This window comes from Stegostoma tigrinum, chromosome 24, assembly GCF_030684315.1.
Source record: "Stegostoma tigrinum isolate sSteTig4 chromosome 24, sSteTig4.hap1, whole genome shotgun sequence".
Lineage (NCBI taxonomy): Eukaryota > Metazoa > Chordata > Chondrichthyes > Orectolobiformes > Stegostomatidae > Stegostoma > Stegostoma tigrinum.
In genome coordinates this window covers 32,476,120-32,488,488 of record NC_081377.1, presented here as the reverse complement: position 1 = coordinate 32,488,488, position 12,369 = coordinate 32,476,120, and the positions used below count along the sequence as shown (strand labels likewise).

Below are 12,369 nucleotides of genomic sequence, written 5' to 3'. Positions count from 1 at the left end.
GGAACTGTAAGACGTTGGAACCAGTGACTGGTCTTAATGTCTGCACTGGAACAAAAAGTATAATATGCAATCCTCTCGTAGGCCACAAAACCTTTGGAAAACCAAAGCATATTTCAATACTTTATCTGACGTGGCAATCCATTATTCACTGTGCATCACACTAAAACCGGTGTAAATAACGTTTGGGCATTTAGCATGAGCAATATGGGTGTCTTTGTTTGGAGTGTGGCTGGGCTGGGGTGGGATTGGGTGTGGAGAGGGGTTGCTGTGCTTGGTGGAGGATTTCCCATTCAGCACCAGCAAATAAAACTCTGCTTAACCAGCACTATTGCTGTCACATGCTATTGACCAGAATGTTGATTTGCGGTTATGATCTGTTGTGGGCGCCTCGAACTGTGTGGATAATATGGAACTCCGTGCCACAGGGATTTCCGGCTTCCTAAATCTTGCTTTCCACAAACCTCCGCTCCTTGACCCAGACACGTGGTCCACGACGACGTTCAGTTTGGCAGGTTTCCCTGAAGCTCGGGCGTCAACAAACTCCTGCAATGATTCATAGAGACTGCTCACTGCTGAATAACCTTCAAAAATCCCACCCTGCACCACCAATCCGGGCTCAAAGGAACTTCTTTCCCTGCCAAAAATATCCGCCTAATTTTAAAGAGGGCTGAATGAAGCCATTGTACATGGCTTTAAGAAGTGAGAACATAGTGCAATTCCCAGAACAGTTCTTCTGATCCTAATTTGGCGGAATGGATGGAACACACATCTTTCTATTATGGGATACCGCAAACAACGGGAACGTTAAATGCTCAAGCACATGCATCTCTACGTCTTGCTTTAGATTCCACGCTTCCCCATATAAAGCAATATTTAATAACTTTTATATATATAGGGTCCTTCACGACTTAGGGCATTACCAATTCTCACTTCTCAAAGGATCAGCAAAGACTGCCCACCTCCTCCTCGAGGAGTTGAGCAATGGCATGTTGTGGACAGCTCGTGTCGTTGCCTTTACTGGTTAGAGAGCTCCTCGATCTCTCATTGAAGAAGTTGAACGAAGGTAAAGCTGAAAGTTGAGGAGTGCCGTCAAATGGCATGAGAGACTTCAAAGGATGGGGTTTAGGGTTGTGCTTATGAGTAACTGCTGTGGAGGGAATTAGTGCGTGGTGCTGGGCTAGAATACCTCATCCAACTCCCGTGAAGGATTCAAGGTGCAAATGGCTCTTTGCGAGGAAGAAGAGCATGCGGCTGCCCCAGCGGAACAATGACAAACAAGAGAGCGTGTGCAGGGCCGGCACTGACGGCATCCAGTTCTTTTTGAAGATCTAATTTTTGTAATTACCGACTGGTCTCTCTCGCAGCTCAAGACCTCTCTGGGCAAAACTGCGAGCTGGGCCTATTGACTTCAGTTTCTCTAAAGAGTCCTCTGAGATATCAGTCAGTGAGTTTCTTCGGTGATTGGTCTTCTCCGAGCTTGCTGTACTCTGGCTCCTCTTGGTGTCAGAGTTCTGACACCAATACCAGTATCCGAAGATGTTCAGTGCATTCAGTGCAGTAGATTCAGATGGACGGCGCTATTCCCTTCAATCTACGGCTGAAGGATTCAAGCTGAGCACTTCGTTTAAACTCTGCAGGGAAGTTGTTTGGTGGTTCAGCTGCATTTTTTAAAACAAAACTTTTTTACAGCAAATATACGCCAGCGGGGATATGAATGGGCAGACCCGGAAACTCACGTGTGTAGTTCCCTCTTCCAGGCCTGATTTTTGAAAGGGGCAGCATTGACGAAATTTTAGCGAAAAGAAATTCTGTGCCAAGCAGTCAAGTTTGAAAGGTTGGCCGGTACAGTCGAGATACAAACATACTAAATCAGAAATAACTTCGGAAGTTAACAGGAACGGAAATTTGCGCCATGTTCTCAAGCATGACTCGTCCTCAGTGGTAGAGCTATTTTGAGTTGTCAATGCTTTAACGGAGGAGTTAATGCCCGAGTGTTAATCAGCAGTTAAAAACCGAAAGAACTGTGGATGCTGTAAATCAGGAACAAAAGCAAAGTTGCTGGAAAAGCTCAGCAGATCTGGTAGCAATTGTGAAGGAAAAAAGAGTCAACATTTCGGGTCCGTTGACCCTTCCTCAGACCTGCTGAGCTTTTCCAGCAACTTTGCTTTAGTTGTAAACTAGCGGTTAAGTTGGTGAGACAGTTTTCTTGAAACTACACTTTAGGGGCTACAAAACACTGCCTGTTGAGGAGATTGTGTTTATTCATAGTAACATACGCCAAGACTAAAACACAATCGTTTGCAGACAGTTGGAAGTTATAATTCTGCTCTGAGCTTCACGTCCGTATTCACTGCCGGTTGGGAATCCGATTTTAAACCAAAAGCAATCGGTCAGCGCGGAATACGGCTGCTCCCTGGCTGCACGGAACTCTTGGGTCTTCAAGACTACACCGAGCTGAAAACAGAATTGCGATGCGAACTGGATTTTTTTTAAGACCTCTGATTTGCTGTTGCAACGGAGTTTTCGGCTGCCACAAGTTCCAGATAAACTTGCAAACTCAGAATCACGACAAGCTGCTTTGTTCCTATCCTGCCGGGGCCAATTAAAATTTAATGATATATGAGTCTTTGGTTCGATTTCTGTTACTGAAGGAATACAATTACGAGTGCTGTGTGGACATAGATTTGCTGTTATGCCTTTTTACATCTTTCAAAAACATCCTGCAGCGCATCACAGATAACGCGTCGTCTTGAAAGACTTTTTAAGAATCCTCTCTTCATTGAGATGTCCCGCAGCGTTTCACAGTTAATTTGGTTTTATAGAGCTGTCGTCGTTATTCCGCAGGAACTAGAGCAGTTAATCAAGGGCACAAATCTCGCGAAATATCAAATGAGGCAGAGTGACGTGTTAATTTAATTTTTGTTGGGGATGTTGCTTGAAGGAACATCTTTTCAGGGCATCGGCAGAACTGACCGATCTACTTCAAACAGCATCATAGGATGGAATAAACCAACTGGATCAACACATGAAGGACCAGGGTTCAAACACGCACATCTCCATCGATTGTTAGAGCCTAGAATAATCAAACGCAGGGAGCCTATAGAGACATTATATAAGCTGTTTCTGAATAATGAATGGGGGCCTATTGTAGAGGGTGGCGGCGATGGTGATCTCAGTAATTGTCAGTTTCAACATTTCGAAAATCTCTTTCAAAGTGAGTGTCGTGTGCCAGGATTTAAAATCACTCAACCACCGTCACTTCATACGGATCTGGGTTCAGATTGGGAGGGACAGGTAACTTTAATCCCACATCCTAAAGCAGGACCGAAAAGTGGCCACGGTTCAGGTGTCAGGAGGGGACTCGAAGCCTGAGAAGTTAGTGCAGCGGGGCGCTTCAACATGTTTAAAGCCCTGCACAAACACAGGCAGCTGCTGCAGCCAACAGAAAAGGAGATCGGCTTTCCTCACCTGTTAGAACACCTGAACACCAGTAAGAGATAGTAAGAACTGCCAATGCTGGAGTCAGAGATAACACGGTGTGGAGCTGGAGGAACACAGCAGGCCACGCAGCATCAGAGGAGCAGGAAGGCTATTGTGTCGGGTCGGGACCCTTCTTCAGTAACATGTTTTTATGGTTCCTTAGTTCTGAGGAAAGGTCACTGAATCTGTTTTCTATCCACAAGTGCTACCAGACCAGCCAAGTTTTTCCAGTAACTTCTGTTTTTGTTTCAGATTTCCAGTATCCGCAATTCTTTATTTTATGTTTTGTCCACTTGCAATCAGTCAGGAGCTAAAGAAACCCGGTATTAGGTTTATATCTTAGTAAATTCTCACTCGAGTGCATCAGTCTAAGAAGAGGATTCGACTTGGTGTAAAGTTAATGACAGTAATTAATACGAGATAATTGACTGATCACTGTGGAGAGAGACAACCTAATTATGCTAGTGACCTTTCGCAGCAGCAGTCTCAGACTTACTGTTTTTCCTTCAGCATTTTTTGTTTTCAGTATTATTATGTTTGAGGAGGTTTCATTTCCAGCTCAGACAGAACGCACTTTATCTCAGAAACACCGCACAGTGCTTTACACATGTGTAGAATTAAGGACTAGTACTATAACCAATTAACACCCAATTTTCCCGCAAACTGAAATAGTCAAGCGGCTAATCTGGCGGAAAGAAACATATTGCCCCCAACCCCACCTTTCACGGGATTTAAAAAAAAATCATCCATCCCCCCAACTGCTGGATTGTGGGGCAGTGGGTGGTGTGCGCATGGAATGAACTGCCAGAGGAAGGGTAAGAGGCTGAAGCCATTACAACATTTAAAAAGCATCTGGATGGCCGCATTAATAGGAAGGGTTTACAGAGATATGGCGCAAATGCTGGTAAACGGGACTTGGTCAGATTGGAATGTCTGGTCGGCACGGATGAACGGACCGAACACAATGTTGGATTGGTTAGGTTCTTTGGAGATGGCGTGTTCATCACTTGAAGTCGGTTGCTTTCAATTTGGCAAATCTTTGCCAAAACTTTAATGTTAGAGGCTAATTCGAATGTGCTAACTGTTCACATATCTACAGAGAGGCCCCAATTTACTGAACGTTGACCTGGAGTTGTGCGTTAACTTGGCGAATCCACAGTTCAACGACCCTAATGTCAACTGTAAAGAAAAGGCCTCAAGCCTCATATACATGGAGGGGTCGACTGATTATAATACCATTGGAACGGCCAGTCAGGGCTCAAATGACAGAATGCCAAGTAGAAAAAGACTATGAACTGCAGGCTATTTCCGAAAGTTCTGGCTCACCGTCCTGAGATCCTCCAGCAGTTCTAAAGAAGTCGTATTAAATCGACATATCAATTCTGTTGCTCACTCCACAGATGCAGAAAACTCCATCATTTTCTGCTTTTCTTTCACCCTCTTCTGTTATTTCAGAACCACCTGTGCAGTGTTTCCAGTTCTTAAATTTGTGTCCTGACTGCCAGAAGACGTAAAGCCACTTGCAACTCCCATGCCAGTTTCTGTATTGCTCTAAGTGTTATTAGGAAGAGGAAAGGAAAAATAATGAGCTAAAGGGTGAATATGATTCTGGGTGGCTGGAAGGCTTTCAACTTTGTGTTCGGAAGATGGATCACTGGACCCGAAACGTTCAATCTGATTTCTTTCTATAGATGCTGCCTGACCTGCTGAGATTTTACAGCAGTTTCTGTCTTTGCTTCGACTTCGTGTGAAGAAATTAAGATCTTCAGTTGCTCAATGCCTCGTCAGACATTTCCCTTTTACAGGAAGCTTTATGACTTTCAATTGTGTAGCAGTAGCCACTACAAAAAAACCTTCAAACATCACGGGTCTTCAAGGTTAATAGCAGCGCATAGTGGATATTCTGAAGGATAAATCAATGGCGTTCAAATGCCGCTAATTGGAATACTGCGGTCAACTTGAGATTTTGGCAATGAGCAGAAGTCTGAAATCCAAGTTCCCTGTTTGCACAACACCCGGTCCACGTTCAGTAAATATAGAGCCTCTGTGTGGTTCCGTCTTTCTACACTTTATCATTTCAGATGACTAAGTAATCAGTTGAAATCAGTCAACTCAATCAGTAAATCCAAATGGCAAAGCTAAAGAAAACAGATCAGCAACGTTCTCAGTATAGCCAAGAGAGCCTCGTTTAAAAATATACTTTTAATCAACCTGTTCAGATATGTTATAACACCTCTGGGAGCTGTACAAGCGCAACGGGGAATTGCAGAAGTAGCTGAAAGGGAAATACGCAGACAGCCTGGGCCTTTGGGTAGGCCATCAAACGCGTCACAATTCCCTTCTTCCCAGCAATGTGTTTGAGGCTGTTTGAAAGGGTGCTTCCTCCTCCTAGACATTTGCTGATCAACTTGTTCACGGATGTTATTACACGCCCACCCTCCGCAGCCGGTAGGGATTTCAATCCAGGCCTCCTGGTCCAGAGGTAGGTACCACGACCACTGCACTAACAAGAACCGCACCTGTTACTCTGTCAAAACACGCCTGTTTCAGGCAGTTGTGCCCCTCTAGTTTGGAAATCGGTGTCCTGTGCCGAACTGTGGGTTTTATGTGGCTACGTTCACTTTTTCACCGTGATTTCGGGAGACATTCTGCCACAATTCCTCGTGGCTGTGTTATTACACTGGTGCTGAATGCCCATTATTTACTCACTTTCCAAATATTAATCACTGCCCTTTTGTTTTGTCTATTTCGAAATGTCGTTCTGTTAACTTTCAGATGGAGTGCATGGCTTCTCTGATATTAACTATGCCACCAGGACAACCAGTTACTCTTGTTACTATGGATACTGTTGCCACGTTACACGAGATACTCTGTGAGATCTGAGCCCTGCTGAGGTATTTATGGGTTTTAGCCAAACTTGTATTTAATTAAAATTTAATGGAGTTTTTGTTTATAATTTATTAAAACTGCTTTCTGAGCACCTTTCTTTATTGACGAAAGACGAAAAAATGTGCACTGCCGAATGCGTTCCATAAATAGTTCACATTGGTTATGGGTTATCATTTGAGAATCTGATCTCTCTAAACAGATGCTGATGTGCATAGCCTCTGTGTAGGGGGAATGGTGTATTCCAAGTGCTCCACTATCGTTTTAAATAATTTGCATTTCTCCACGCAAAGTAATCACTCTCTCAGCATATGTGCCTGATATCAGCTCTCTGGATTCATACGTGTGCTTCAATGTCTTAGCTTTCAAATTCCCCGCAGCATTTTTTTTGACTTGACTCGATGCCGGGATATTCTCTTAGCGCCGGTTCCTTTTCTTACAGTCTCTAGTTAACAGTTTTAGCCCGATTATTGTTGAAACATCCACTACACTCTCATTGTTCGCCATTCGGTCTCAATCCCTGACCTCGAAATCTATTCTCTGACACCCGAGGCAGTCAAAACAGGGACTGTGCTTGAGGATCGCTCCCTGTCAATGTGATCTCGCTGCTACAGAATAAGGAGACGGAGTTACTGGATTCAGATATCCTTGTACCGTGACTGCAGAAGAAGCAGGGCCCAGAAACACAACTTGACAGAGCGTCTCTGAACAATGGTGGAATAGAGAGAGAGATTGCTGCTCTGAAGAATGACCAGTTTGGACTCTGCAGTTGCTTAGATACCACATTAGGATATTAGGCTGGATTAAAGTAGCCATTGTTCCAGAAGACCATAGGACTGCTCTGTCATTAGAGAGTGAAGACTGTTGGTGGTTTCTGCTGATGATCACCAATGTCTCAGGAGAGGGGAGAGTTTGGAGAAAGTGGGACCTTCATGCTAACAGCCGCTGGGGGAAATGAATCCCACGCCGTTGGGCATCACTCTGCTTTGCAAACCAGCTGTCCAGCCACCTGAGCTAACTGACCCCAAGGAGCTGCATTCTGGTCTGCAGGTCTCTGGGAGTATCACGGTGGAAGGTAAAGCCCTCCACTGAAAATAATATTTTTACCTCTGAGATGATGTGGGAAGGAATCTGGATGAACTGCACTATCATGCAACAAGATAAACATTTACTGAGAATCATCTCCTTATGGTTGGTTCAGTGTTTCTGTGATTTCAGCCATTATCCTTTCCAGTGTGGGAATGACATGAACCAAGTGTGAATGGGAGGACGAGCTAGTTCAAGGCAGAGATCACTGTGGTTATTGGATCCTTCTTCACCCTTGCTGGGCTGTATGTTCCTGTACAGGTTTCCTGGATTGCAAACTCTGTCATTGTTGACTTACAATCCCCCAGGTCCCCATCCTCTTAAAGAGGGATCTAGGACATACTATTTTTCCACATTTGGAGGGTGGCACAGTGGCTCAGTGGTTAGCACTGCTGCCCCACAGTTCCAGGAACTGGGGTTCGATTCCACTCGAGTGACTGTCTGTGTGGAGTTTGCACATTCTCCCCTGTCTGCGTGAGTTTCCTCCAGGTGCTGCAGCTTTCTCTCATAGTCCAAAGATGTACAGGTTATATGGGTTTATTGGGGGATGGGCCTGGGTGGGATGCTCTGAGGGTCACTGTAGACTTGTTGGGCCGAAAGGCCTGTTTCCACACTGTAAGGAGTCTATGATGAATGATCTCGGAATATATTTTAATGCCTGGAGGAGATCTTCTCCATTTCACTTGGGCAAAAAGAAAGACATGTAGACAAGACCATCAAATGGAGCCAGACCAAGTCACATACCAAATAAAACCCCAGTTTCAGAGCTTATCATAAAGGAGAGTGTGTGATGCAGGAGTTTGAATAAGGTGGTTCAGCCGATTGAGTTGGTGTTCAAAAAACATGTTTGGCTGTTGTCAAGTGACTGCATCTTTAATGCGAGCTTGGCCCCGAGCCTTTCATTTAATTCCTTGTAAAAACACCTTGAGAAAAGTAGCAAATTGTCCAGAATGGCTGTCTGTGTCTTTACAGGTCCATCGTTATATAAAACATAGGAAAGCATTCACAATTCTTCATATCAGCATTTTTGAAGTGAAACTTTGAACGAATTCATTCTGCAGCATCAGTCAGAACATGTCATTTGAGGTCTTTGCATGATGACAACACTCCATTAATGTCACATTGGACTAGGATTAAATAGGTATAGAAGTGCCGATGGGATTGGTCCCAATGAATTTGGTATTCATAGAAAATTCAAAACTCAATAATGTCACTGCACAATGGAGCAAAAAAAGATTCTGAAGTTACAACCAGATTGAAATGACAGTCCAGCCTAAAAGCAGATGGGTGCTACCTGGAGAAGAGGGGACTCTGTGGATATTCATCCACGGATGGAATCAATGGGTTGGGACTGTGGAAAAACATAGTTAATTGAGTTAATAAAGTGTGAAGCTGGATGAACACAGCGGGCCAAGCAGCATCTCAGGTGACCTAAGAAGGAGTGGCTAGCCCCATTCAAGCTGGAAGTACAAGGGAAAGTTGGCTTGCATCTAATTGATGACCCTCCTATTAGCTAGAGTGAAATTATCAAAGGATCCCTCGAAGAGTTCAGAATATTACAGTTTCAAAAGCATAAATGCAAACAATTGCATTAAACCTTTACAGCTAGATAGGTTTCACTCATGCTGGTGGGTGGTGGAGGAATCATAGAATCATACATAGAAGCCCTTCTACCCATCAAAGTCTGCATTTACAAAAACTACTCTAAATCTATGCTAGCTCCACCTTCCAGAACTTGGGCCATAGCCTTGAATAGTAGGATATTTCAAATTCTCATCCAACTGCTTTTTAGAGTCTGTGAGTTTCCCTGCTTCAACTAACCTCTATTGCACTGGATGCAGATTACCACTATCCTAAGGGTGAAAAATGTTTTCCACAAATCCTCTCTAAACCTCCTGCCTTTCACCTTAAAATTGTGCTGCCTTGTTATAGATCCCTCAACTTAGGGGTAAAGCTGCTTTCTATCCAGCCTGTCCATGCCCCTCATAATCTTATAGACCTCAAGCAGGTCCCCTCTCAGCCTTCTCTTATTTAAACTAAACAACCCAAGTTTATCCAGCCTCTCTTTATAGCTAAAATGCTCCATCCTAGAGAACCTCCTGGTGAATATTCCCTGTATCACTCCAGTGCAATCACATACTTCCTACAATGTAACGACCAGAACTCCATGCACTACTCTAGCCGTGGCCTAACCAAAGTCCTGTACATCTCAAACATAACATCCCTGCTCTTATAATCTATGCCATGACTGGCAAAGGCAAATGTGCTATATGCCTTCTCAACTACACTATTAACCTGTCCTGCTGGCTTCAAAGCTCTCTAAGATCCCTGTTCTTTTGAACCTCCAGGTGCCATTCCATTTATTGGATACTCTCTTGTCTTGTTAGTTCTTAAAAAGTGCATCACTTCACATTGATCAGTTTTAAATTCCATCCTTCACTGCTCTGCCCATCTAAACAGTCTGTCTATATCCTCCTGTAACTTAAAACTTTCTTCCTCACCTGACTAATCTATATGTCATCACAAGCTTGCTTATCAGACCCCAACCTTTCCTTCTGTATCATTTATATATATCACAAACAATAAGGGAACCAGCATTGATCCCTGTGGTGTGCCACTGGTCACTGCCCTCCAGTCACATGAATACCTTCTACTGCCACCCTCTATCTCCTGCAGCTAAGCTAATTTTGGATCCAACTTGTCAAGTTACTCAGGATCCCATGTGCAGGAACTGGCAATTCCAATGTGGGTCATGGTGAAGTAGTTTAAGATTTAATTGCATCGCTTGACCAAGAACCTGGAACTTCAGCTTCCTTGCCAAATGTGGTCTTGCTGGGGTTAGAGCATACTTAGTGTGAATTGATCAGCCTTCCAAGCAGAACAGCAAGATGGATATCCACCCAAATGGCTGAGCTTTTAAGCTTTCCTTCTTTTCCACTCAGCACAAGGTCCTCTCTTATTGCTCTCCTGCATCATAATTCTTTACTCCAAAATCACAAGCATTGGTATCATTGCCACCCATCCATTTCTTTTAGACTGTTTTCCTTCCTCTTTAAAACTTGTAACAGTCTTAAGTAGTCATGTGCCTTCTCCCACATACTTCCTGGTAACGTAGTTCACATTCACTTACTCCGCTAATTCATTAGACTTAGCAATTCACCTCCTCACTTACCCTTTCTATCTTTTCTCTTTGGTCTTTTTTGTATTCATCTGTTCTCCCTCCCCAGTTCATTCAATCCCCAAACTCAATCTTAATCGTCTCCCTCTTCTTCCTCCCCCTTTTGAAGCTGTTTCATAATTCACTAGAGCATAACATACCAAATTATTCAGCTGTTACCTGCGCATGACCCAATGTACCATATATTACAGCACAGTTCTAATGTTGTGTCTTTCTAAAATCTAGGGAAAATGGTCCTACCAGAACTTGAGCTTATTAACACTTCAGAAAGCCAGGCTCTTACTCTTTTTTGAGTGTTTATTTTGTACAGGCATGATATCTAAATTTTGGTAGATACATCTCAAAACATTTTTAAATTATTTGTTCTTGGGTTGTGGCCATCACTGGCTATCCCAGAATTTATTGCCGATCCTTTATTATCCAGAGGATTGTTAAGAATGAACTACATTGTCATAGGTCTGGGGCCACATTTAGGACAGACAAGGCAATGTGGCCGATTTACTTCTCTAAAGAACATTAGTAAATCTGATAGGCTTTTAATGACTTTCAAAAGCGACTACATGGTTGCCAAAAGGCTAATTTATATTTGATTTTTTAAATGGATTTAAATATTACCATCTGCCATGGTGGGATTTAAACCGTGTCCCAGAGCATTGGCTTGGGATTCTGGATTACTAGTCCAGTGACATTAGCACAATGCCATCACTTCCACCACACTTGCATGTATAAGAAGCATGAAAGAGAGGACAAGGGTCAATGATCAGGTTTAAACAATGGATTGAATACAAGTATAGTCAAGCTACAGCAATTCAGTGTCCTGTCATTATGAACTTCATCTAGTGGGCATTTCTTAACCATTATCATTGTCTCTGAAGAAATGTTTTCTTCTGCTATAGTAAGAAGCCTATAGTCTAACCTTAGGAAGTAGAAGTGCCGTTTTGGGCTTGAAGAAATTTAGTAACTCTTCCAAACCATCAATTCTATGACCTTTAATAATCTCAGCAATACCAGCCGAGCACAGATAAGAATGGTTTTGCAGAATACAGTGACAGAAATGAATGTAAGCCTAAGGATTTTATTCTAAAGAAGGGTCACCAGACTTGAAATGTTAACTCTGATTTACCTTCATAGCTGCTGCCAGACCTGCTGAGCTTTTCCAGCAGCTTTTTTTTTGTTCCTGATTTCCTGCAGTTCTTTCGGATTTTATTCAAGACTGTCCTAGAACTCCCTATGGTTGAAAGACAGACTGACACACAGACAGACAGACAGACACACATGCACACGCACACACACACGACACACACGCACACGACACGCACACGACACGCACACGCACATGCACACGACACACACACACGACACACACACAAACGACACACACGCACAAGCACACGCACACGACACGCACACGACACACACACGCACACACACACACGCATACGACACACACACACACGACACACACACACGCATGACACACACACACGACACACACACACGCGCACACACACATGCGCACACACACACGCACACACACACACACGACACACACGACACCCACACACACGCACACGCACACGACACACACACACACACGACACACACACATACACGACACACGCGACACACACCACACACACACACACACACACACACACGCACGACACACACACACACACGCACGACACACACACACACACGCACGACACACACACACACACGCACGACACACACACACA

General features: G+C 43.7%; 1 protein-coding gene across 2 annotated transcripts in view; it reads left to right on the top strand.

Moving 5' to 3' along the window:
- Positions 1–5,511: 5,511 nt before the first annotated feature.
- cldn23l (claudin 23-like) overlaps positions 5,512–12,369 on the top strand; it is a 46,198-nt gene continuing 39,340 nt past the window's right edge. Inside the window, exons 1-2 of one of the 2 annotated variants that reach the window (XM_048557676.2) lie at positions 5,512–5,962; positions 6,256–6,374. The gene's annotated coding sequence lies outside the window, so the exon portion shown is untranslated. Of the gene's footprint in view, positions 5,963–6,255; positions 6,375–7,884; positions 7,942–12,369 lie in introns of those variants that run through there. The other variant, XM_059654443.1, reaches the window with a different exon arrangement.